This window comes from Monodelphis domestica, chromosome 3, assembly GCF_027887165.1.
Source record: "Monodelphis domestica isolate mMonDom1 chromosome 3, mMonDom1.pri, whole genome shotgun sequence".
NCBI lineage: Eukaryota > Metazoa > Chordata > Mammalia > Didelphimorphia > Didelphidae > Monodelphis > Monodelphis domestica.
Window position 1 is genome coordinate 470,307,641 of NC_077229.1, and position 26,644 is coordinate 470,334,284.

Here is a 26,644-nt window from a genome sequence, read left to right on the forward strand (position 1 = left end):
ACTCCTGTATATAGGAAGCAATAGTAATATCTCCCCCTAATAGCGATGTATAAGCCAGGGAGAAAGGCTTAGCCTGTATAGGTGGATGTCCAAAAAGCATCTCAAATGGTGAAATATGTAAGTCTCCTCTAGGCCTGCTTCTAAGATAAAATAGGGCCAGAGGGAGAATTTCAGGCCATTTTAAATGGGTCTCAGTGCATAGTTTTCCAATCATAGTTTTAAGTTCTTTATTCATTCTCTCAACTTGGCCTGAACTCTGGGGATGATATGGAACATGGAATTTTGGAGTTATCCCCAAACAAGTATATAAATGATTTAGAACAGAATCAGTAAAATGACTTCCTCTATCTGAATCAATATGTGCTGGCAGGCCAAAATGAGGAATAATTTCCTTTAAATGTATCTTTGCAACAAAATCCACCATGGCTCAGGTCTCAGGAAATGCTTCCGGCCATCTGGTCAGTTGGTCTACTATTACTAGACAAAATTTATAACGTCCAGCCTTTGGCATTGTTATGAAATCTATCTGTAGATGTTCAAAAGGTGTGTAAGCCAGAGGATGTCCACCAAATGCTTTTCCACGAAATGCATGTTGGTTATATGCCTGGCACGGAGAGCAGGCTGAACATACTTTAGAGGCTATAGTAGTTATACCAGGGGCTATCTATACTCTCTTGACAGAGTCCATGATGCCCTGGGTGCCAAAATGACCATTTTTTATGAATAGACTGGCAAATTTGGTTATAGAAACTTCTAGGGAGCAGAGGTTTTCCTTCAGATGACACCCATATGCCATTAATCTCTTTTGCTTTGAATTTTTGTTTCCATTTTTCCACTTCCTTTTCATTATAGGAAAGTGGTAGATTTAAATCATTAGTGGTTGTTAATGTTAAAATTAATTCAGGCCCTTCCATGGCTGCTAGCTTTGCAGCGGCATCTGCTCGATCATTTCCTCTAGAGACAGGATCAGTGCCACCTGTATGGGCAGAACAATGAACTACAGCTAGGGCTTCAGGAAGCTGGAGAGCAGAAAGAACTTCATTAATAATTTCTGCATTAGCTATAGATTTTCCAGCTGAGGTTAAGAATCCTCTCTGGAGCCATAACATTCTGACTGAATGACAAATGCCAAAAGCATATCTAGAATCTGTATAAATTGTTGCCTTTTTATCCTTGGCAATTATACAAGCTTGCTTCAGAGCTATGAGTTCTGCTCCTTGAGCACTAATGTTAGGAGGTAGTGAAGCTGACCATTCAGTGGCAAATTCTGAGACTACGGCAGCTCCAGTGTAATGTATGCCATCCCTCATAAAAGAGGAACCATCAGTAAATAAAATCAGATCTGCATTGTCTAAGGGAGTGTCCAAGAGATTATCTCAAGGCTTTTCTGCCATGGACACTAATGTTTCACAATTGTGTAATGGTTCTCCTGAAGTTGGTAAATCTGGAAGCAAGGTGGCAGGGTTAAGAGTAGTACAACATTTTAAGGTAATGTTTTCACTATTTAATAAGGTTATTTTATATCTTGTAATTCTCTGATCCAAGAAAGCCTGTGTTCTATGTTTTATCAATAATGCTTCTACCTCATGTGGGCACATTATTGTTAATGGACAATACTACAACAATACTAAATCAACAGTTTTTGTTACCAGTAAGGCTTTAGCAGCTACTCCTCTAAGACATGGTGGTGCTCCTGCTGCTACTGGGTCTAGTTGAGCAGAATAATAAGCAATTGGGTGCTGAGAAGGTCCCAAAGTCTGAGTTAACATGCCAGAAGCTACTCCTCTTTGCTCATGCACATACAAAGTAAATGGCTTGTTGTAATCTGGGATGCCTAGAGCAGGGGCAGACATGATAGCCTTTTTTAGATCTGATAGAGCTGACAAGTGTTCAGGCTTTAATTTGAGGGGTTCAGGAACCAAATCCTTTGTTAATGCCATAAGGGGTTTAGTAATTTCCCCATAGCAAGGAATCCATTGTCTGCAAAACCCTGTTGCTCCTAAAATTCCTCTCAACTGTTTCTTAGTAGTAGTAGCACTTAAATTTTGAATATTCTCAATTCATTTTGTAGAAATATAACGAGCACCCGCAGTCAGGATGAATCCAAAATATTGTACATTAGGGAGACACCTCTGAACTTTATCCTTCGAGATTTTATGTCCTCTTTTGTACAATTCCAAAAGAAGGTGTTTGCTATCTTCTTGACATGTTTTTGCGTCTGTTGAAGCCAAGAGTAGATCATCTACAAATTTGATTAATTTGCTATTTTTAAATGTTATATTGTCTGTGTCTTGGCTCAAAATTTGCTCAAATAAACTCGGACTTTCCACATAACCCTGTGGCAGCTGACTCCATGAATATTGTGAGCCCTTCCAGGTGAAAGCAAAAATATGCCTGGAGTTCTCATGTATAGGTATGGAAAAGAAAGCTGAACACAAGTCTACTACTGTAAAGTATGTAGCTGTGCTAGGAATAGAGGAAATAATAGTATTTATGTTAGAAACTATGGAGTGTCTCTTTATAATGTGATTATTCACTGCCCTCAGATCCTGTATGAATCTATAGAGATGCTTGCCAAAACAGGGATTATTATTCCCTGTTCTATTAATGAGTTAATAACTGGTGTAATACCCTCAATTGCCTCCTTTGAGAGGGGATACTGAGGGATGGAAGGAGGTGGGCTAGATTTAGTTTTTATCTGCACAGGAACAGCAGATTTAAGTAAGCCTACATCGGAAGAAGATGTGGCCCAAAGAGACTCCGGTATATCTTTAGGTATTTCAAAAGTGGAAGGCTCTTTTGCCTCCTGGTTTTCCGAGAGAAGTACAGGGAGTAAATTTAAAGATTCCTCTGGTACTTCCAATGATAAAGAACCATCTGGTGAACAAGTTATTGTGGCTCTGAGTTTGCATAGAAGGTCTCTCCCCAGCAAATTTAAAGGGGAGTCAGGCATTAAAAGAAAGGAATGTTGTACCTCTAGGGGTCCTACAGACACCATTTTAGGGGCAAGTTTTTCAACTCTTTGGGGTATTCCTGATACCCCCACTACACTTTGTGAATCAATGGAATAACAATTTAAATCTGGTACATTCTTCAATACAGACCTGGTAGCTCCAGTGTCTAATAGACAATCATAATAAGTGTTACCAACCTTTAAGGTAACATGGGGTTCATTAGTACAGGGAGGGCAGTGGATAGGGACAATGGGTAGTAGGAAATCAGGGTCTGGAAAATCAAAGGTTGTATCCTCTGATTCCTGTGCCCCTGCTCCCCCCCCCCCAGACGCCATCATTGTGTTTGGGATATTCCTTGGGCACCCCCCTGAAGGGCACCTCGACTATTTTTTTGGACAAGCTCCATTTCTTATATTTTGTTGTCGGGTATTATCATTTTCTTCATTTGGAACATTGTCATTATTTTCCCAGTTCCTATTTCTATAATTCTGGTTTCTAAAGTTCTTATTTCTATATTCATTATAGTTATTTCCATAGTCATTATTATAGTTTCTAAAATTTTTAGAATTCTGGTTTCTATGACCATTATCATCATTTCTATAGTTATTTCTAAAGCTATTATTAAACTGCGTATTCCTTCTTAATCATCTTAAGAAAGGTTCTACATTCCATCATTTTGTGGCCTTTCTTCTCACAGTAGTTATAACAGCGTGGCCCAAACAAAATTTAATTTACTCATAACAGTCTTTAGCTGTATCAACATACTACATTCAATTTATTTATAACAACTGCATTTGATATAACCCATATTTTTAGATGTTTCTGGAACCTGAGTCAGTCAACATTTTACCTTGATCCCTACCTCTCTCTCTCTCTCTCTCTGTCTATCTATCTATCTATCTATCTATCTGTCTGTCTGTCTGTCTGTCTGTCTGTTTGTCTATCTGTCTGTCTCTCTATGGCAAATGGTGTTAAGTGACTTGCCCAGGGCCATACAGATAGTAAATGTATGAGACTGAATTTGAACTCATGAAAATGAGTCTTCCTGATTCCAAACCCCATGCTCTATTCACTATACCACCTAGCCACCTCATACTAGCTTTCTAAGATTCATATCATATGCAAATTTAACAAATGCATATGTCTTCATCCAAGTAACTAATAAACTCATCAAACAGCAGAGGGACATGAACATCTTCTTGAAGTATTTGGATAGAGCAGAGTCAGCAAACTATAGATAGAGGGCAAAATCTAGCTGTCTGCAATTTTTAAATACAATAAAACTTTTTAGCTTAAGGACTAGCCATACAAAAACAGGTAGCAGGCCAGATCTGGGCTATAGTTTCCTGCACTAGAGACCCCCCCTTCCAAAATGGCATTATCATATCCATAGCTCTTTGGATTTGGTCATTCAACCAGTTCAAAATATAACTATAGAAAACTCTGTCCTAGATTTCTCCTTCTTGTTTATAAACACTTTAGTGAAGGACTATTAAATTCTTAGTTGAAACTGAAGCTCGTTGTTTCACATGCTTCACATACTCGTTCACATTTCTAGTTGTGTTCAACTCTTCATGACTTCACTTAGCATTTTCTTGGCAAAGATACTGCTGTGGTTTGCCTTTTACTTCTTCAGCCCATTTGGCAGATGGGGAAACTGAGGCAAACAGGTTAAGTGACTTGCCCAGGGTCACACACACATTGCTAATAAATGTCTGAGGCCAAATTTGAACTCAGAAAGATATGTCTTCTTGACTTCATGCCTCTACTCTACTATACCTGCTAGCTGCTCTAAAAACAGAAAAGCTCTAAGCATATGAAAAATATTAATATTCCTCTAATTTCCTACCTTAATTTTGAATCACAGAATGTCAGGGTTGGAAGGAGCCTTAGAGGCATTATGTTCAACTCCTTTCTAAACACAGTAATTCTACAGCATACTTGACAAGTAACCACTGAATCTCTGCTTGGTAATCTCATAAGAGGAAACCCACTATCCTGTCAAAAAAGGAAATGAGGTTAGTCTGGAATGACTTATTTGTAAGACAGTCTCGCTGACTTTTAGTGATAACCACTTCCCCTAAGTGCTTACGAATCTTCTCCTTAAAAGGATTCTAGAAATTTGCAAGGAATAGAAGTCAAGTTCACTGGTCTATATAATCAGACTCCACTCTCTTCCTTTTTGAAAACTGGAACATTTGCCTTTTGCTAGCCTTGTTTTCCTCTTCTCTGAGATCAGTAAGCACTTGTCCCAGTTCTTTGCACCTTCTAGGATAAAATTTGCCAGGGCCTAATGACTTAAACTCATTGATGGCAGCTAGGTGCTACCTAGGAGCAGCCAGCTGGCTCAGTGGATAGAGTGCTGGGCCCAGAAGGAAGACTTATCTTCCTGAGTTCAAATCTGGTCATGGACACTTACCAGATGGGTGACCCTGGACAAATCACTTAACCTTATTTATCTCAGTTTTCTCATCCATAAAATGAGCTGTAAAACAAGGAAATGGCAAATCCCTCCATTATCTTTGCTAAGGAAACCCCAAATAGGGTCACAAGAAGTTGAACATTAGTGAAAAATGAATAAACAACAAAGATACTATTTAACCATATCTTTTTTATGTGGTTTATTTATTTTCTTCTTAATCCTTATTCTTTGTGATTTTTTCTCATGTTTTCTCTCAGAAACAAATTCTTGCTATCTGCCACTGTCTTAGTGAAAAGCCTGATTATACTAGCAAAATAGTATAGATATTTTTTGAGGCAGAGATGCCTGAACTAACCATATCTTGAGTCATCTTGGACTTCTATTTCTGATGAACATTTTGATCTATCCTTCCCTTTCAAAAGGGCATTCTTCTTGGAAGAGAAAACAGAAATAAAATGAGTGCTGTGTAGTTTGGACTCATTGTCATCTACTATTTCCAGCCGATCCACCCTGAGGAATGATTTTGGCCCTTCTTTGATATGTCCTAGGTCCCAGCTTAGCTTTAAAAAGCCCAAAATATCTTTTTTGTTACCCCTTGGCAATTTACCACCAGCTTCTCCTAAGATTTAGTACTTCTGATTTTCTACTTATTTTTTTTACTACCATTTTGTATTCATCATCAATCATATGTCCTTGCTTTCATATTACATACATGGCATTTAAAAGTTTTAGTTATTGATGAATGCCTTGTGTATCCAAAGATCTCTTTATATGGTTTCCTCGTTTTTTGTTTCTTTTTTTTTCCCCTAACCAGAATAATTTCTTTTTGTCTTAAGAATGTAATTCTTTAAAATCATGGAGTTGACTTTCCCCTGAAAATCATTAGGTCTACCTAGGCTTTCTCTGAATCCTCTGAGATGTGCTCCCTTAAAATGTAGGGTGCACACCAATCAATGTCTAGACTTTCTCATTTTTTTAATCTTGAACTCTGATGGAGCGAACTCTTGTGGATAGATTCCTGCCATTTCTCCCTGAGCAACAAGTAACTTCAAGTTGGTCAGGATCAGGTCCAGAATAGCAGTTCCCTTTGTCACTTCCCTTGATCTTTTGAAAGACAAAATTATCATTAAGATAAGTTACAGGTTTAAACTCTGTCTGCTTTTGTAAGAGACAGAATGCCAGCAGATGGCTAAATAGTTGAATATCATGTTTTTCCTTGTTGGGGTTGTTGATCTATTTTCTCAACTCTTCATCTGATTCCTCCTCCTATTGAGGTAGTCTGCAGAACATCTGTCTTGGTTCTACTTGCTCTTTCTAGTCCTTGGAACTGAAAGTGCATGTTGATGCCTGAGTCATGGAGACTCAGAAATGGGACAGGCTAAATACACTAAGATGTACTTTTGGCTGCATCCTGTATCTACCAGTTTCAAGAAGGGGATACAATTCTTCAAGTATGTCTGAACTGTTTGATTCCTGTGGGAACTGCTATTATGTAGGCCCAGGTGAGTCTTGGGAGAAAGGATGGGGGAAGTCAATATGGCTCTAGATATTAGCACTTTTATATCTTTCTGAGTGTGTGTTTGTAAGGAGTAAAAGAAAATTTTTAAAAAATTTTTGATAGGCCTTAGATCTTGATCCTGCACTTGGTATTAGTATGACTCTAGCCTAAAACAATATCCCTACAATAATAGTTTCTTTTTCTCTGTTGCTTCTTCCCAAACCAAATACTTTCTCTTCAGCTTCCTGAATTTCCTCACCTGAGTATATAATTCAAAAATGTAATGCTACTCTACCTCTACTTGGGCTTATTCTTGTTCTTTTTTAAATAAATTATAGATTTTTCGTGTCATAAATCCCATTCTACAAAGTCTCCATGATGCCTTGTGCTGTAAAAATTAAATTTATATCTCTAATAATAAAATATCATATTTTATGAGGTTTATTAAGGATCATTATAAATTAAGGAATAAAGAGGATACAAAATAGAAATCATGTGCTGTAAATCTTGAAATCTCTCAGACTTGTGAATGTTAAAAATTTCCCCATCGGGGAATTCTTAATTGGAACAAATTCCCTACTGAGAAACATTCCCCATTTTGATGTGAGAACTCTCCAGGATCAGAAATGGGAGGACCTCTACTCCAACCATACTTAAGCCTGCTATAGGGGAGAAAACTCCTTGCTATGGGAGGACCCCTACTCCACCCATAAAGAATGCTTTAGGGCAGAAAACTCCTTGCTAAACAAAGAAAGTACTTGGATCTATGCTTATGGTGGGGCAAGGAATTCTTTGAGCCAGGCCTGTTTTTAGAATTGATACAATGGGATGCTAGGTACCTAAAAGGGTAGGGCAAGTTTTCTCTTGATGAGATTAGTTGACTCAGCTGTGTTTTCTCTTGTTCAGACTCACTGAGGAGATTGGTCGACACAGCAGCATTTTTTCTGTTTCAGACTTACTGAGGAGATTGGTCAACTTAGCAGGAATTTAGATGGGCAGTCCTTTGGAAAGCATCTACAGTGATTGGTGGATGTAGGGATTTAGGAGAGGTGACATGGGAGAAAAACCCCTATATAAGAAAAAGCAGAATCTCTTGAGGATATCCTGATGAGAATCGCTTGGGAAGAATCTCTTGAGAGAGGCTCTGGAGAAGGGAAGCTCTTGGAGGACAATCTCTAAGGAGGTCTCGCTGGAGCTCCTCTAAGGGGACTCTGTCCCTCTGGGGGCTCTGGAGAGAGGCTCTTTGGAACAGTCTCTGGCTAGGAGGCTCTCTGGTGAAGTCAGCTGAGATGGAGCTGGGCTGGTGTCACTAGAATCCTTGTTTAGACAGACCTTGTGGTGAGTGTTAAAAAACTGACTGATTTCTCTCTTAAGGTCTAGGCCATATTGGCTTGAGGCCCTTCATACTTATTCCTTTCTTACTCTCTCTCTCTCTCTCTTTCTTTGATTACTCATTGTATTGTTAATTAAAATCTCTATAAAACCCAATTGACTTGGGTATTTGAATAATTGGGAATATTTCCCTGGTATTTGATTAAAAAACCAAGACACTGTAGTGAAACATATTTTCTGCGGTCAAATTTACTCACCCTCCCTTATATCTATCACAATTTATATCTTCCACCATTTTAACTCACTACAGTTTAAGACCTCAACCATTTTAAATATCACAGTGCCCATGGCTGGTTAGCCATTTTCAAATTTTCTCTGCCTAACCACCATCACTGCTGATGCTACAGCATTCAAGAAGAGAGAGAGTCAGAGGCATTACTGCCAGTTAAATACCAAAAACATGATCTGGCCAATGTGGCAGGAGAGATTATAGGGAATTTGGGGAAATACTAGGACTTCTGGGGGAATGAAGTCCAAGGGTTCAAAATTTCCATTTATACAGTGCTGGAGCCAGCTCTTACCAGCTTGAGACAATGTGCCACACAATTACATATTAGATATCAGCAAATGCAACACATCAGGGTTGATTTGTTTTGTTGATTATCTAGACATAAGAAAGTGATGGAGAAAATGCAAATGCAGATTCAACTTAAAGCTTGTCTTTAATAAAACACTTTTCCCCATTGGGTAGTTGGGTAACTCAGTGGATTGAGAGCCAGACCTAGAGATGGGAGTTCCTGGGTTCAAATCTGGCCTCAGACACTTCCTAGCTGTGTGACCCTGGACAAGTCACTTAAGCCCCATTGCTTAGCCCTTACCACTCGACTGCCTTGAAACCATTACACAGTATTAATTCTAAGATGGAAGGTAAGGTTTTTATTAAAAACAACAACAAAAAAAAAACAACCCTTTTTCCCTTCCAAAGTGTGTCTGTTAAACTTTTACTAGCCCAATCCTGTTTGCAATATCAATTTAATGGAGCACATATTTGACTTATTTAAGTGTTTAATATATGCAGAATAACAAAAACAAAACAAAACCTGTCTCTGCCCTTACTGAGTTTACTTTCTCCTGGAAAGAAGTAGCATTTGTGCAGATAAGGAAATCATTATGAGGAGAGAACTTTAACAAGAAGGGGGCATCTGGAAAACTTCCTTTATTACTTTAGTTGAGCCTTGAAGGAAGCTAAGGATTTTTGGACATGGAGGTTTGTATGCCAGGCATACAAAATGGGGGACAGCCTGTGACCACACTCAGGTAAGAGTTGAAATACTGAGTCTAGCTAGCATGAAGAGCTATAACGTGATCATTTGGAAAGGTAGAGTTGGAGATCTACGTGTTCCAAGATTTTTTTTTCTTTCTTGGTTGATTGGCAAGAGTAGATTCAGAAAGGGGAGCAAGGAGGAAGGATTAGCAATAATGATTTTTTTTTTAAGTCAGTGTAACATTTTTTCAATGCACAGAAGGAAGCTAAGAAGAAATTAGACCAACTAGGCAATTTTAAAGAAAATGAATAGCATTTATTATGTAATAATATGGTATGAAATAAAAATTCACAGGTTCCTATAGAATCCTCTGTTGATATTATGCTACATTTATGGAAATCTCCCACTCACCCCCACCTTTATTTGGTGTTCAAATTCAGAGTCAAAAAAGTATTGTTTTGTTTTGTTTTGAAAGTAGAGCTAGAGGAAGATTATGAAGGACTTTAAAAGTCAAACGGAAGAGTTTATTTTTTTTTCTCAGAGGCAGTGGTAAACATCATCATCAGAACTCTGCTTTAGGAAGACTTTTGGCAGCTATGTGGAGGATAAACTGGATAGGGGAGAAACTGGAGGCAGGGAGACCAGTTAGGAGGCTACTGCAAGTCACCCAGGGAGAGATGGTCACGAAGGGAATTAGGATGTTGTGAAGATAGGACTGAAAAGGCTTGGCAGCTGACTAGCTAGGGGGAGACAGAGAAGGGTCAAGGGAGACAGATAAGGACATCTTTGAGATTATGAACCTATTTGACTGGAAAAAAGATGATGGTTTCTTTTGACAGAAATAAAGTCAATTGGAATACGGATAAATTAAAGGGAAGAGATGTCAAATGTGCCTCCTTGTATTAAAATTTCTAGTCATGCTATCACAGAAATAGATCATTCTTCTCTGGGTTTGATTCCTAACTCTGCTGCTTACTACCTGTATGACCCTAGGCAAGTCACTTACCCTTTTAAGGCCCTATTTTCCCAGGTTTCCCTAAAATTCTAGATCTATGATCCTGTGACTTTATGTCTTTGTTTATTACCATCTATTACACTTGCATATAGAAATCTAAAGTCAAAGGTTTATATTACTGGCTCTGTTCTTGGATATTGGCTTTAGTGAATTACTATCTCTCTTCTGCTCTTTTTCCTCTTGTGGTGCAACTCTGTTACCATACTTGACAAATTGATGTCATTAATTTTCTCTCTTCCTATAGCTTTTTAGATTAAACCCTCCTTGATTAAATTCACACAACTCTAGAAAAATGCGCTTTTCCTGATCCTTGTTAGATTTATTTCATCCTTTGCCAAGAACCTATCATTTTTTTACATTTTAAATCATGGCCCCCAAACCCAAATCCCATAATTAGACCCAATTTTCTTAGCCAGCTGTTCACTTCCCATATCCTGCATTCTCTTTTGAATCTCCTACTGTAAGTCAACAATGATAAAGAAAACATCACCTATGCCCCTCAGGGTCTTTAATTTCTTATCCCAAATATCTCCCTGGATGCCCAGAAGGACTTCAAAGGCAACATGTCTAAAACTGAGCTTCATTTTCCCCCTAATATATATTTTTCCTAACTTGACTATTTCTGTATGTCTTCCAATCCTGTCTCCCAAATGTGAAAACATGGACACTTTATCTTTGATGTTTCCTTTTTCCCTCAGTTCTCAAATTTAATTAGTTACTGCATCCTCTTGATTCCAGATCCACAACAGCTCAGGTTACCATCTGATCTTTGCTGTCATCCCTCAAATATAAGCCCTTATTAACCCCTGCTTTGACTGCTCCAAGAGTCTTCTTGAAAGCCTTCCACCCTGTGCTTGTTGTCCACTCCTGTCTTCTTCTATGTAAGGAAAGGGCTTAGAGGAAGGAAATGCCCTTCACCAATGATGGTCACTACCTTCTTTGCAGCTTAGGGAGTTGCTGAGAGCAATGAGAAGTTGTGTCTTGCCCAGGGCTGTACAGCCAGCATGTTATCAAAGAATCAGAGAGTATCTTGTATAACTCGAATCTGAATCTTCTTGGATCTAAGGTTGGCTCTTTATCCAATGTGCCTCTCTTCTTATACATAGTTCTTATCATGTCATTCCTTTGCTCAAAAAACTTCAGTGGTTCCATATTGTCTACCACATCAATTCCAAACTCTTCTGCCTTGTATTTATGGCTCCAATGTACTTTTGAGTCTTCTTTTCTTATTCCACATATCCTATGCTTTGGTATTCTCTATCATGACCATGCACTGAGCTATACTACTTTTGGGACTTTGCCCATGCTTCTTCCTTCTTGTTTTTGCCCAATGAATTCTTGTGTGCCTCACATACCTCCCCCAAACCATTCCTGGATTTTTAATGATTTCTTCCACTGGATTGAACATTCAACTTTGTCTTGCAACTTTCCAACGTGCTTATCAACTACTTTCAATGGTTCTGAAATCTCAATTATGGGAGCATTCCTTCCAGAGCTGAAGAAGAGCTGTGTATATGAATTTATCCTATGTCCCTCTTGTCCACATCTTCCCATACATTCTCCACTGGCTGTCCATCCGATATGAAGCCCTTTCTTGAGTTCTCTTGAAACCGTGTGGATAATAGTTGTCTACCATGCTGGCAAATGGACAATCTAGAGAGCTGATGCACCAAAACACATATCATAGACAGTAATTGTACCTGGACAGTGACTAGGAAGAGGAGAATGGGCTGGACTTCCTTTGGAAAAGCAGTGATCCCACCCTTTTCCATGAAATAAAGGTTCATTTTCTGTATAATGGCATCCCTTCATTGACTCTAGATGGCTGTGAGTCATGGACTACATGGACTACAATTCCCCTAAAGGACATGGTGGGTCTAAGTGGTGGCCACAAGGCATTAGCAACCAAAAACCACACAAGAGGAGCCATATAAAAGATGCCATCGTAGAACTGCAGACTAGAATGAAAGCCAGACATGTAGCAGGACGCAGGAATGACCCACCTGTACTCTTCACATAACAATATGTGTCATCGTTTTATGTTTTGATGTCTTATTCCCATGTCGGACTACATACAGCATGAGGGCAGCTACTGTGTCAAATCTAAACTTTGTAAGCTGTGCCCCCCCAGCCCCCTGTGCCACTGTGCCTGGACTGCTAGAGAGGGGCTTCAGAAAAGTCTATGGAGTTTATTGTGGAGCCCAGAATGACTGCCTGGCATTCCCGTCACAGTACTGACCTTGGCTCTTCCTGGTAGGAAGGCTATATAGGAGCATCCTCATGTCCTTCCCAGACTGAGAGTGCCCCGGGCAAGAAAAGAAAAAGAAAAACAATCTCCACCAAACAAAAGCCCAGTATGTGAGTACAGATACAGAAGATTACGAGAACACTGTGGCCCTGGCGGCTATGCTTCTAATCAGATGATTTCATTTGAATGGGTGGAGGAAGGAGAAACTGGACAGTTATAAAAGAAGAAAGGCATCCCCACACCCAGAGTGCACAAAGGCCAATTGTTCAGGATTCTGGACTGTGCAGAAAGAGGCAGGCCTTGTTTTGCAGGGTTTCCAAGAGGAAGAGCCTGAGAGTTTTCTTCTTCTAACCCATTTTATGATTAATATTTGCAATTTTAAGACTAGCCTCAAATTTAGTAGTCTTAATATTTAAATTAAATAGTCTTAAAGTCCAGGGGGAACTTTCCTTCCCTACCTTCTCACAAGATATGGTTGGTTGTTTGCTTGAGGGCAGATGAGGAGAAGGAAGGCCAGAGGCAGGATTCTGCCAAAGTAGGAGCTTCCTACTTAGAAAATCCTGCAGCTAGTATAGCTGGGCAGTTCATAGTCAAGTCTTAGCTGCCTAGGGGGCACTGAGAGAGAAGTGAAGTACGTGACAGCCTAGACCTGAACTCAGATCTTCCTGATGCCATTATAACCAGGAGACCTCTCCTTAGCAAGATTTCCTCAATGAATGTTGCAAGGATATCATCATGCAAAAACTAATTATGATTTTTAGATTGATTTTTTTCTCCCCAAAGGAGAAAGGTTTCCTTTGTGTTAGAGGTCCTATATTTTTAAACAGAAGTCACAAAATTATTCTAAGCTATTCAACTTGCAGAATTTAGTAGACTAAACCTATTCTTATAATACATATATAATTATAATCATAATATTATAATCATGGACTGATGGCACAAGTCTCCTTTACCTGTGACCAATTTCCAAAACTCTCAAAAAATAAACAAGAGGCAGGATTTTTACTTAGTTCTTATTGTTATTACTTTTTAGTCATTGGGTTTTCTTGGCAAAGATATTGGAGTGGTTTGCCATTTCCTTAGCCAGCTTATTTTACATATAAAGGAAACTGAGGAAACAAGATAAAGTGACTTGCACAGGGTCACACAGCTAATAAGTGTCTGAGGCCAGACTCGAACTCAGGAATTTGGCCCAGACTCTATCCACCATGCCATCTAGCTGTCCCTACTTAGTTCCTTACTTCTGGCATATTTAAGAGATAGAAATACTACATACACAGCTCTCTCAGTTACCATATCTGACTTCAGAGAACAGGGTTATTTATAATAAGTAAATGAATGATTGTGATGTAGTCCAGCAAAATTGTAAGACAAAGACACTTTCACAGAAAATCCCAACAGTGGGAAAGGCTAAGGTTGATAGCTTACATATAAAATTCTTTACTTAAGCCAATCTTGCCCATCAAAGTTTGTGATTAGATAAAACGTGACTACTTGGTCCTCAGAAGCTGATGCCAATCAAGGATTCACTGCTAAAGACATCCCTCTTTAAGAACTCCATGACTCTTGAGTGGACTGTGTGGAAGAAGCAGACTCACTGATATAACCAGACCCAGATTTTAGTTAAGGGTTAGCCCTCAGGCATAGGAGCTCTAACTCCTCTATGCCTGTAAATGCAAGGTCAGGACAGACTGGAAAATCTATGGAAAAAACCCCACTAGTTTCTGTTTTCTCCTTTTCGTGCCTCAGGTAAGACTGCAGCACTATTATTTTTGGCACATTTGAAAAGGACCAATAAGACAGAATGTACGCTATAAGAAAAGGGCTTAGTCCTGTTCTTTCCTCTTTTTCTAAAGCAAAAAGAGGAGAAAAAAAATTGAGCCCTGTGCTATAGTGTATGGTTCCCAACTCAGAGAGGAATGGCACCTTGGTTTTACATTTTCCATCAGTTCTGGGAAAGAAGTCATTTTCCTCCTTGTGAAATATCTAACCCTCAAAGATGTTACGTAGCCCAGGAACAGTGCATCATTTCTTAGAAGACAAGTGTTGTGGTCGGGTATTTCAGCTGTTAGGAATTTGCTGTATATGGAATCAACCAGAAGAGAAATGAGATTGAAGTGAATGCAATTATTTTTCTTTTCTGCCCAGGCAGGAAAATGTCTGTAGATGAGGAACAACAACAGAGTTTCTGGGCAGGCGGTCTTGACCCCTGTTTGTTTTTAATCATTGTTGGTAAAAAAACATGCATCATCACTTCTGTTCAGAAATCAGAAAGCAAGGAAGAATTTTTGATTAGCCACTGGTCTTCAATGACAGAACTCCTATGTTCACTGGACTGGGCATATAGTTGTTTAAGGACAAGACATGGTTTATTTCCAAGGCATTTTTTAAAAGCAAGGAAGAGGATTTGGCTTCACTTCCTATTAATTAAGAAGTCCTTTTGGAAAACTTAGCCTTACCTTTAGATACACAGTAGAAAAAGACAGGTATGGAATACTTTAGCTCTGTCCAAGTTGACTGTCAAAAGTGAATTTCACTAAAGAAGAATCAGAAATAGAGAATCTCAGAATGTCAGAGGGATGAATCCCAGAGATCATATCTAAACAACAATCCCTTCAACAACATCTCCAACAAGTGGTCTCCCAGCCATTGCTTCAAGAATCCACCAGTAAGGAGGAACCTGTTAACTCTTGGTGAAAGATCTCAAAGATACTTAGAGGAAAATATTTTCACCGTCATTAATAGTAAAGTGACCATACTTGGACTCTAACATGACAATCCCAGACGATTTTATAGAAGAGATTGAAATATCACTAAAGAGAACAAAGAGAGGAAAAGCAGCAAGATTGGGCCACTTACAAAAGATCTGTGCTAGAGGCAATACATTGTGAGGGCATTGATCAATCAGTTCACAAGATATCAAAAGCAGTGGAAGATACCAAATATGTAAAAAAAAAAATCTCCAATTTCATTAACACAAAAAGTGATCCAGAGAACAATAACAGCTACTGACCCATATACCTAATCTCTCAATGATACAAAAATTTGATGAGAAACATCAGCCAGTGGGCCAAAGGCATCTTCAATGAATGAAACCATTAGTATGGAACAGTCAGGCTATATAATGAGCGATATTTGATAACTCACTTTTTTGCTATTACACAATTGACCAAAAAAATAAAAAAACATACAAGGTCCCACTGGGTTTATTGTTTGCTGATTACAAAAATGCTTGATTTGATAGAGCAAAATGCCATCTCATCCAATAAGATGTCTCTCATTTGTATATCAAAATCATTCAAAATTCCTTGAAAAATAAAACAAAAGAGATTACGTTATTCAGCAACCCTCTGATCATATTCATCAGATGAGAGGCATAAATCAGTGAGTGATAGGCATGTTCACCAAAGCCAGCACAAAGCTTAAGTTGAAAAGGGATTCCATATGAATGGTGACCACCTCAAATACTTCTGATTAGGGATCACATCCTGTTCATTGAATCTGGCCCTAAAACATGACAGTGTCCTGCAAGGGATCGATAATCACTCAAAGAATTTTAGCCAGATAATCCACATATTAAAGAACAAGCAAATGAAGAATGCCCATTGCTCAGATTTCAACATGCATTTGAAAGGCCACCTCTGAAGAGCTTGTCATTGGACATAGGAAGACAGCGTGGAGGCCAAAATTGAATAGGAAGAGAGTGGACTCAAAACAGAAGCAACCTGCCAAGGGTCACACTGCTAGTGTCTGAGGCAAGATTTGAACTTAGATCTTCCTGGCTCCAAGCCTGGGGCTCTATCCACAGTGACACCTTTCTGCTGTTGTTTCCTTAGAGGAAACATCTAAATCAGTGAAATGACAGTTTCTTGAATATTGATTGTTTGAGATCCAAAATCTGCCCTTTGACTTGACTTCTATCTCTTCCTCCTAGTTCTGTCCTCTGGGGTTTCAAAGAGAATAAATCAAATCCTTGTTCCACATAATAACTTCACAGGAAACGCCTATCATGTCTGTCCTCCCAGCATCCCCTAAAAATCTTTTCTTTAGGCTTTTTCAACTCATGCTCCTATAGCATGATCTTAAGCCCTTTTTATTAATTTTCAGGCACTTTGCTGCATACCACTTATGACATTTAGTATTCTTTACTACAGTATGGTAGAGAGAACTGAATATAAGCCTCTGGAGCTGATATGAGCAGAGCACAGTACAGCACAACATCTGCCTTCCTCCTAGATAAAAGACTTTTCGTGAAACCCAAGATTATATTAGCCTTTCTAATGACCATACCCCATAGCTGACATATTCTCTTGGGTATTTTTTTTCAGAGAAACTTCTCTCTATACCCTGATTTTGTACATATGATCCAGATATTTGAGCCCAGGTCTAAGATTTGAATTAATCTCTAGGGCAGTTAGGGAGCACAGTGGATAAAGTGCCAGGCTTGGAGTCAAAAATCTTCCTGAGTTTGAATCTGGTCTCAGATGCTTACTTTTGGCTGTGTGACTGAACAGGTCACTTAATCCTGTTTGTCTCAGTTTCTTCATCTGTAAAATGAACTGGAGAAGGAAATGGCAAACCACCCCCATATCTTTTCTGAGAAACCCCCAAAAGACATCTTGAAGAGTCAGACAGAATTGAACAACAACAAAATCTATTAAATTTAACCTGGCAGGAATAACACGGTATAGGGAAATCAGAGCTAGTCTCAAAGCCAAAAAAAGAAGACCCAAGTTCAAGTTCTGATTCTGGCATACAATTGATCATATGTTGCTGGACAAATCACTCAGCAGCCTCTTAGGGTTTGAGAAAATTCTTTAACTCAAACTTTCCCAAAAAGGTGCTGATTTGCTTTGTGAAAGTTCCTTACTGGGAATTCCTTATACCAGTGCTGTCCCAGGTGCAGTTCCTGTCCATCTAATTAAACCTTATGGGATACAGGGTTCTAGCTTGTTCCAAGCTTTGGGGATCTAAACTCTGGCAGCTGGTGTGTTTAATATCCCTTCTAGATGTGTGTCATTTGTAGAAATAATCAATATGCCTTTTGTGCTGTTATTCAAGTCACTATCAAACACAGATCTCTGGGACCTTCCACTAAAGCCTTCCTTGCAAGTTTATTAATAATAATAAAGCTACTTCTTCGGGTTTGGACTTGAAATAGTTTCAAATCTATCTAACAGTACTGTTGGGTAGCTCACATCTTTCTACCTTATTCACAAGCACAGAACTAAGAGACTTTGTCAAATACTTTGATAAAATCTAAGTAAGCTATTTGCGTATCATCCTTTTCATCTGCTAGCCAAGTCATGTTTTCACAAGCTGAAATGAGTTTCATCTGCCATGACCTGTGTTGGATGTAACCATGCTGGCTCCTCCTTTTCTTATGTTCACTAACTATCCCTTTAAAAAGGTCTTTTCTCATTTTTGCCAGGAATTTTTTGGAGCCTCGAATTTGCAAACCCGTCTCTTTCCTTTTTTGAAAATCCAGACATTTCAGACCTTCTGACCTTTCCTGGGTTGGTTTTCCCAGTTTACTGGCAATAACTTAATAGTCACATCTACCCATGTTTTCAGCAGCCTGGGGTGGGGTTCATGCGATGCTATTTATCAAAGGCAGCTAAATGCTTTTCTAAATTGGTGTTATCAATGGATACATGAGGTAAGATAGCCTGGAAATATACTTGAAGTGTGAACTTTCTGGGTATGTCAAATGAATTGGTTCTCGAGCTTTTGTAAATTTGAAATGAGAGTTCAAAATTGTGTAGAGAAAGCCTAATTAGAGTGATTGATATTTATTGTTATTACAAGTGAAAGATTGGGGGAGCTAGGTGGTACAGTGAGTAGAATGCTAACCCTGGAGTCAGGAGGACCTGAGTTCAAATCCAGCCTCGTATACTTACTTACTAGCTGTGTGACCCTTGGCAAGTCATTTCCCCCTGTTTACCTCAGTTCCCCATTTGTAAAGTGAGCTAGAGAAAGAAATGGCAACTCACTCAAGTATCTCTGGATGAAAACCCCAAATGAGACCTTGAAGAGTCCGACACAACTAATTGCCTAAACATCAGAAAAAGTAAAAGATTAAAATTGGTCAAGATCTTCCTGAAAAGAAATCACTAAATTGTTCATACCTTTATCTTCTACACCCAGCAGAGTGCCTGACATATATACTCTATGCCTAGTAAATGTCTGGTGCAAAAGTGTTTATTTGTTGTTTACTATGTGCCAGCCACTGTTCTAAGCTCTGAAGATACAATGTCCCTGTCCTCAAGGAGTTTGCTCACTAATGGGGAAAATCAGCACACAGAAGGGAGCTACAAAGGCTGGGAGTGGGAGTGAGTTGGGGGCAGGAGGAGAGTCCATCATTAAACAAATGAATCTCTCTGGTACATTAGTAGCCCCAAGCTCCGAGTTGTTGGCATCACTGAGCATCTTGTAGTACTTGTTATTTTGAAAGGAGAGTAGGGAGTTGTCCAAGAACTCCTCTTCCCTGAACACAATATTCCTCCTCAGGGGCAAAAGCTAAACCTGTACATCTAGAATTCTCCTACCCCAAACCTTCACTGTCTCTCTGTTGCCTATACTAGCAAATGCTAACAGCTCAGTCCGGCATTGAAGAGTCTGTACTATCTGGCTATGACCAGCCTTTCCATGCCCCCATTTCATGGACTATGAACTCCTTGAACTCCATATGCTACCATCTGCACATATGCATTCACTCTCCTGAATTCCTGAAAGTTCTTCCCTCTACTTATCTACCTTTAGAATCATCCTTGTTTGTAAAGCCTCAGCTCAGCTGCTGCTGAGATGTGCTCTTCTGCCTCAAATATTCCCAGAAATAGATAGAGCATGAGGCTTGGAGTCAAGTTCAAATCCTCCTTCAGATAATCCCTGAGCAAGAAACCTTAACCTTTGATTTCCTGTTTCCTCAACTGTAAAAATGGGATAACAACTGTACTTACGTGACAGAATTATTGTGAAAATCAAAACACTTAGTACAGTGCCTAACACATAAATGATGCTTCTCTGAGGATGTTATATCCTGTCCTCTCTCCCAAGAAAATGCAAACTCCGCCAGGGTAGGGATTGTTTAATATTTGTTTAATTTTGGCCCTTGTAACACCTATTACTGAATCTTACCTCCTAAATGTTTATGGAAAATACTTTTTCTTTTAGGAAAAAAAAAACACCTAGAAACAAACTGATTACCCTAAATTATGGAATGACTGAATAAATTTTGAAATATATTTGTAATAGAATATCATTATGTCATTAGAAGTATGAGAAATTTGGAGAAGCTTGGAAAGAATTTTGTGAACTAATACAGTTAAGAAAGAACCAATAGAATAGCATATACAATGACCACAATAATTTAAATTAAAATAACCCTAAAAGACATAAAAAATTCAGTTTATTGTTTTGCTTGTCATTTAGTTGTTCTGATTCTTCTTGACCTCATTTGGAATTTTCTTGGTAAAATTTATCATTTACAATAGTTTACCATTTCCTACCCTGGCACATTTTATAGATGAGGAAACTGAGGCAAACAGGGTTAAGCAAGTAGCCCAGGGTCACAGAGTAAGACTGGATTTAAACTGATGTCTTTTTGACTCTAGGACCAGTACCCTATGCATTGCACCACCCAACTGCCCCCTCTTAAAATATGGTGGCCATAAGTGGAATGGGGGGTTACAATTATATATATATATATACATACACACACACACACACATATATATATATATATATATATATGTATATATACATACACACAGAACACAGAAAAAGAGAGAGGAAGTGAGAGAGAGAGGAAGGAAGGGAGAGGAAGAGAGAGGGAGGAGGGAGGAAGAGACAGAGACAGAGACAGAGAGAGCCCATAGCTGTTCTCAGTACTCTAGGTAAGAATTTACTAGTACAGAATAAAGTGGGATTTTTATCTCCTTGTTCTATATTTCAAAGATTTTTCTAACATTATCATAGTCTGGAATAACAATTCTTTTAGCAGTTTTGTCATAATGTTGGCTCCTTTTCAGTTTGTGATCAACTAAAGCCCCAGGTCCTTTTTCATATAAATTGTTATCTACTCAGATCTCTCCTGTGCTGAATAGTAAAACTGACTTATTAAGAAAGTAAATTCAGCACATTACATTTAGTTACACTTGTTAAATACCATTTTGTTGTTTTTAGTCCATCATTCAACTCCACTGAGGTCGTTTTGAATCTTGAATACTATGTTATTAATTATTCCTCCCAGATCGGCGTCATGTGCAAACTTGATAAATAACTTCTCTCTTTGTCCAGGATGGACTTCCATGATGTAGGGAAAGGAGAGCAGTGAACTTAGAATCCAAAGAGCTGGATAGGAGACTCCTGGCTCTGCCATTGTTCCATTGTAGACAAGTAGTCGCCCCTTACTGAAAGCCTCAGTTTCTTCACCAATGAAGTAAGGAGGGAAGAACAGCTGATGCTGAGCTGGCTCTTCACATACATTAAGACATTTGATTCTCAGAAGAGAGCCATGGGATAGACAATACAAATCTCTCTGTTTTTCAGATGCAGAAAACTGGCTTAGAGAAGGTTAAATGATTTTCTGAGGCTCAATTAGCTAATGAGTGCCAGTGGCAGGATTCAAACTCACATTTCTCTGTACTGCAAGTCTAGCACCCTTTTCTATGATAGTCTCAAATAATTAACGGTGCTTTTTACTATCTATCACACAGAGTTGTTGGGAGGGAAGTAAGGTGTAAAACATAAAGTGCTGGGTGAATGGCAACAGCACAGACTTGATCAAATGAACAGGAATGATCAAGTGACACACCACTGAAGACTTCCCCTCCAAAATGATATGGATCTGCAATCTAATTTGGCAGCTAGGTGACACCATGGACAGAATGCCAGGCCTGGAGTCTGGAAGACTCATCATCCCGAGTTCAAATCTTGCCTCAGACACTTCCTAGCTGGGTGAACCTAGACAAGTCATTTCACCCTATTGCCTCAATTTCCTCTTCTTCAAAATGAGCCACAGAAGCAAATGGTAAACCACTCAAGTATCTTTGCCACAAAAACCTCAAATTTGCATGACATCAGACACTACTGATTAAGAATAATATAAGTAACAATTATTATCATTATTGTTATGCAACAGTTTAAAGTTTGCAAAGTGCTTTACAGATATTAACTCCTTTTTTTCCTTATCACAACCCCAGAAGGTAAGTGCTATTTTATAGGATTTGAACTTGGGTTTTCCTGGCTGAAGTTCTAGCTATACTCTGTACCAATTAGTACCTGTACATTTACCTACTTAACTGAATTCAGTGCATATTTATCCCTCTAGTCTATAAAGCAACATTGTATTGTGGACAGAGAGCCAACTTAAGAATCATGAAGATTTCTACCTCCTGCTTTAGAAACATCCTGGCTATCTCATCCTGGGCACGTCATTTAAACTCTCAACACACCAGGAAACTCTCTGAGACTAAAGGTTTCAGAGAAAATGTTACTGCATTTATAGAGGAAGTGAGCAAACCCTCTCTACTCTCTACTCATGAAACCATAGATTCAGTCCAAAAGGAAGGAAAAAAATGAAAAGAATAGAATGAGAGACTTTGACAGATGCCTTCCAAAGTTAAGATATGCTGAATCTATTCGAGTATCCCTGAATTACCTGGCTTATCACCTTATAAAAAGCTAATTAGGTTGGTTTGGCATGATTTGGTATTAGTGGTGTCTCTTGATTACCATTTTCTTTTCTAAGTGTTCCTAAGCCATCTTTTTCTGCATCTGTTCATAATTCTGTCAGGGATCACCGTCAAGTTTACCACAGCACAAGCTTCCAAAAACCACATTTGAAAATTGAGACATTTGCCATGTTGAAGCTTATCGTCTCATTGCATATTTCCAATGCTGCCTCAGCCAAAAGCTAGAGACCTCCTTTTAGGTGTGAGCCCGAGCAAATTAGACACTGAAGAGGTTCATCTCAATAATGAGAGTACACCCTATTGCTATCTAGGGGCATCTACTATGCCCCCCTCTTCTCCAGGGCATCTAGAGGAGAATGCTATAGCCAGCAGATAATAAGTTACAATTTTAAGCAATAATCTATAGCTAATTTAATCCTAGCTCCCATGTTCCCACTGGAACCACTAAGAAGGATATAAAGATAGGTTGATATGCCTTAAATACCAAGCTTACTTATGGTCACGGGTCTAATAAACCTGGCACTTTTCACTTGAACTTCTTTTTAGCTGATCCAGGCTGCTTGGTAGCATCCATGAACCTCTAGCCAAGTTTATACATGGCTTCAGTTGAATAGCTTTGTCTCCAAGCTCTAGAGGTATCTATCTAGCTCTCTGTTTTCCTAATTACCTCCACAGCTGGAGTCTTAGGATGGAAAGGGATGCCTTTCATTTTAGCCTTCCCCCTCCCATAGAAACAAAAATTCTCCTGAGACTTTGACAGACTGCTTAAACTCTTCTGATTGATGACATCTGGGTGTTTCATTTCTCCTTCATCTGAATTCATCCTTCCTCTGCTAAACTATCATCAGCTACCTATTACTAACCTGGGCATGGAGGTTGCATAGTAGATGGAGCTCTGTGTTTAGAGTCAAGAAGATTTGGTGTGGGAACCGCACAAGAAGATCAGGGGCTTCCATACCCAATGCATCCCAGAACATAAAACTTCTGGGTAGTTAGGAAGTCAGGGATTTTCCATTCAGCAAGGCTGTGGAAATATGCCCAGGGTACCCCAGAATGCAAGACCTTTTGAGTTCGGATTTGAACTGGCATCACACTGTTTGCCTCAGTTTCCTCAATTATAAAATGAAATGAAGAAAGCCCCCACTTCCCAGGGTGGTTGCAAGGATCAAATGAGATATTGGTGCTCGACTCATGGTTGGTACTTAATAAATGTTTGTTTCTTTACTTCCTTATCAAGTTCAGACTTTCTCCATGCAACTGAGAGCAGATTCTTTTAGTCCTCTTGCCTGACTGTCCTACTTTCTTCTGCCTTCTTCATTCATTAGGGAATTGGAATACTTCCTCAATAGACCTAATACTTCCTCAAAAGGTGGTTGCAGTGCATTATCATTATAAAACCCTGACCATTCCCTGGAGCCGTTTCTTAGGCTAAGTTGCCCATTCTCTCAACTATTTAGTATGAGAGAACTTTCCATTGACTTTATGTGTTCCCTAGACCCCAAAATTTCTAAGCAAAAATTCTATCACCTTGCTCTCTTGATACAAAGTCAAGCATCATGCTATCTATTGTTCCTAATGGGGCTTTTCTGGCATAAGGCCACAGTTCTGTTGGCCTGTTTCTCAGCCAAGAGGCATATTGTTTGAGTTTTTTATGAGTATCTGAAACTCTAGAGCACCATTAAATAGGTAAATGTAGCTCCTACCCAGACATCTGCAGGTATACTTTTGGCATCATTCCTGGTAATGATGCATGCATGTACTAGAATTGCTTCCCGTTGACTCCACTGATCTTTCTGTTGAGGCCTTAGGGTCCCAAGCCCATTCAGCTAACACTGAGGCTTACGAAACTCCCTAATGGTGCTAAGGTATGGTTCTTGATTCCTGCCAACATCAACACCACCTTGAGAATTTTGTTTTGTAAAACTCCATCTTGGTTAGAGGGAATCCTGGCAGGGAAGCCAAATGAAGAGAAATACTTCTCTACAGAGGCACTCTGGTTCCTGGCAAGTATGCCACTATCATGTTGCCTGGATTTTTCCCAACTTGTTTTGGGGATTAAAGTCTCAAATACATAAACTTCAAAGACTTCCCAGTGCTTATGCTTTCCAAATAATAAATAGGAGCTGTTCATATTTGCCTTTGAACATATCAAGTACAAGTCTCACATTTCTTAAAAACATCTATTGCTGTGTTGGTCAATACAATTATTCTTACCAGCTTGAATGTCCCACTATGACCCAATCATCTAAAACCATTGTGTGAGACAGTCTAGCCATAAAATGCCTTGGGTAGCACCAGCTATTTTCTAGTACCATCTGGGATTGGCCCAGCAGAGTTACAGCCTCTGAAGCTATCTGAACAGTAAGATATATTGTAGGACAGAGGTGTGTTAGATTTAAAATAGTTTGGAGCAAGATAAATATATAACAATTATGACTGCTGAAATATGTTTTCTACTGTGTCTTGGTTTTATATAAATATAAGATGGTCGCCAGGGAATATATTCCCAATTTATGAATATGCCCAAGCCAACTGGGTTTTATAGAGAAATTTAATTTACAATACACTGATTAATCAATAGAAAAAGAGAGAAAGTAAGAAAGGAATAAGAATGAAGGGCCTCAAGCCAATAAGGCTTAGACCTCAGTCCTAAGAGATAAATCAGTCAGTTGGTTTTATCACTCACCCAAGATCTCTCTAGGTAAGGCTTCTCATGCCAACCTCAGGCTCCACCTTCAAGAGAGCCTCCTTGCAAGAAATGTTCCCAGAGAATTCTCCTCCTGAGTTCTCCTTCCACAGCCTCCTTCAAGACCTCTCCAGGAGCTCTCCTGCCAGGACCTCTCTCCTCTCAGACCTCCTTCAGAGCATCAACCTCCTGAGTCCTCCTTCAGAGCAACCTCCTCAGTCCTCCTTCAGAGCAACCTCTCTCCTCCTTCAGAGCAACCTCCTCAGTCCTCCTTCAGAGCAACCTCTCTCCTCCTTCAGAGCAACCTCCTCAGTCCTCCTTCAGAGCAACCTCCTTAGTCCTCAGACCTACCAATCACTGTCGATGTCTCCCATGTGCCAATGGTGGCTCTAGCTTAACCCAGGACCGCACAGAGGTCTCTCCCCTTTGCACATGTCTGTTGAAGGTCATATTCTCATTTTATTTTTTATTCTTATATATTTATTCTTATTTTAGTTAATTATTTGATAATTAAATCTTGATCTTTGCTGCAGCCCTTCCTAAATCCTGTTACTCTGAGTAGGGTGGAAATTGTAGTTTCCAAGACCTGGTTCTGTCATTCCAAGTATCTCTATTGTATCAATTCTAAAATCAATCATGACTCAAAGAAATTCCTGTTCTATGCTTAAGCATAGGTCAAAGCCCTTTCCATTGTTTAGCAAAAGGTTTCTGTCCTAAAGTAGTCTTAAGTAGGGAGGAAAAGGATCCTCCCAATCCAAGGAGTTTCATATTCCAATAGAGTTCTTACTATCAGTAGGAAAATTTTTTTAAGTATGAAATTTCCCAATGGGGAAATTTCCAACATTCATAAGTCTAATAAATTTTAAGGTTTACAGGTGTCAAACAGCCTATGATACTCTCAAGTATTTCCTGAAGCAGATAAAAATGTAATTTGGGGGAATGTTTAACAAAATAAACAAAAATACAATAAAACATAGATTATACTAATGTTTGGTTCTCAAAGTCAGTATGTAGCCCACAGGGATCCTTTCCTAACTTGCAGCTTTGTGGTCCCTTTTCTATTTGAGTTTGCCACCATTACTCTTGGGCAATGGTCTCTGAGCTTTTTTGCCTATGTATCCTTTTAGTAAGAACTTCAGCATCCATTTGCTTAATCTCCTATTATTGTTCAATGATTCAGTGGAGGAAATGCTAACCTAGAGGCATTATGAAATGTTTGGTCATTAAAGGAAGAACCAATTAGATACTGTCTGGACTCTTGATACTATTTGTCAGTCCTTTGATTTTGCCCTTATTTCTGCCTTCCCTTATTTCACAGTGTCTGTTCCAAACCTTTTCTTCGCCACTTTTGTCACCAAAGGTACTACAGTCATCCCTTACTATATCATAGTTCACTTATCACAGCTTCTCTGTATTGTGGGTTTAAAAAAATCTAATTCTGTATCACAGAGTTTTTGCTATATCATGGGATTTTGCAGATGAATACCGTACTGTACACAATGGAAATGCAGTACACCACTACAGGTACC

The 26,644-nt window shown here is 39.0% G+C and overlaps 1 protein-coding gene across 1 annotated transcript in view; it reads left to right on the top strand.

Moving 5' to 3' along the window:
• The window catches only part of ADGRV1 (adhesion G protein-coupled receptor V1), a 778,411-nt gene that overhangs the window by 695,596 nt on the left and 56,171 nt on the right, over positions 1-26,644 (top strand). The gene's annotated exons all lie outside the window — the stretch shown is intronic.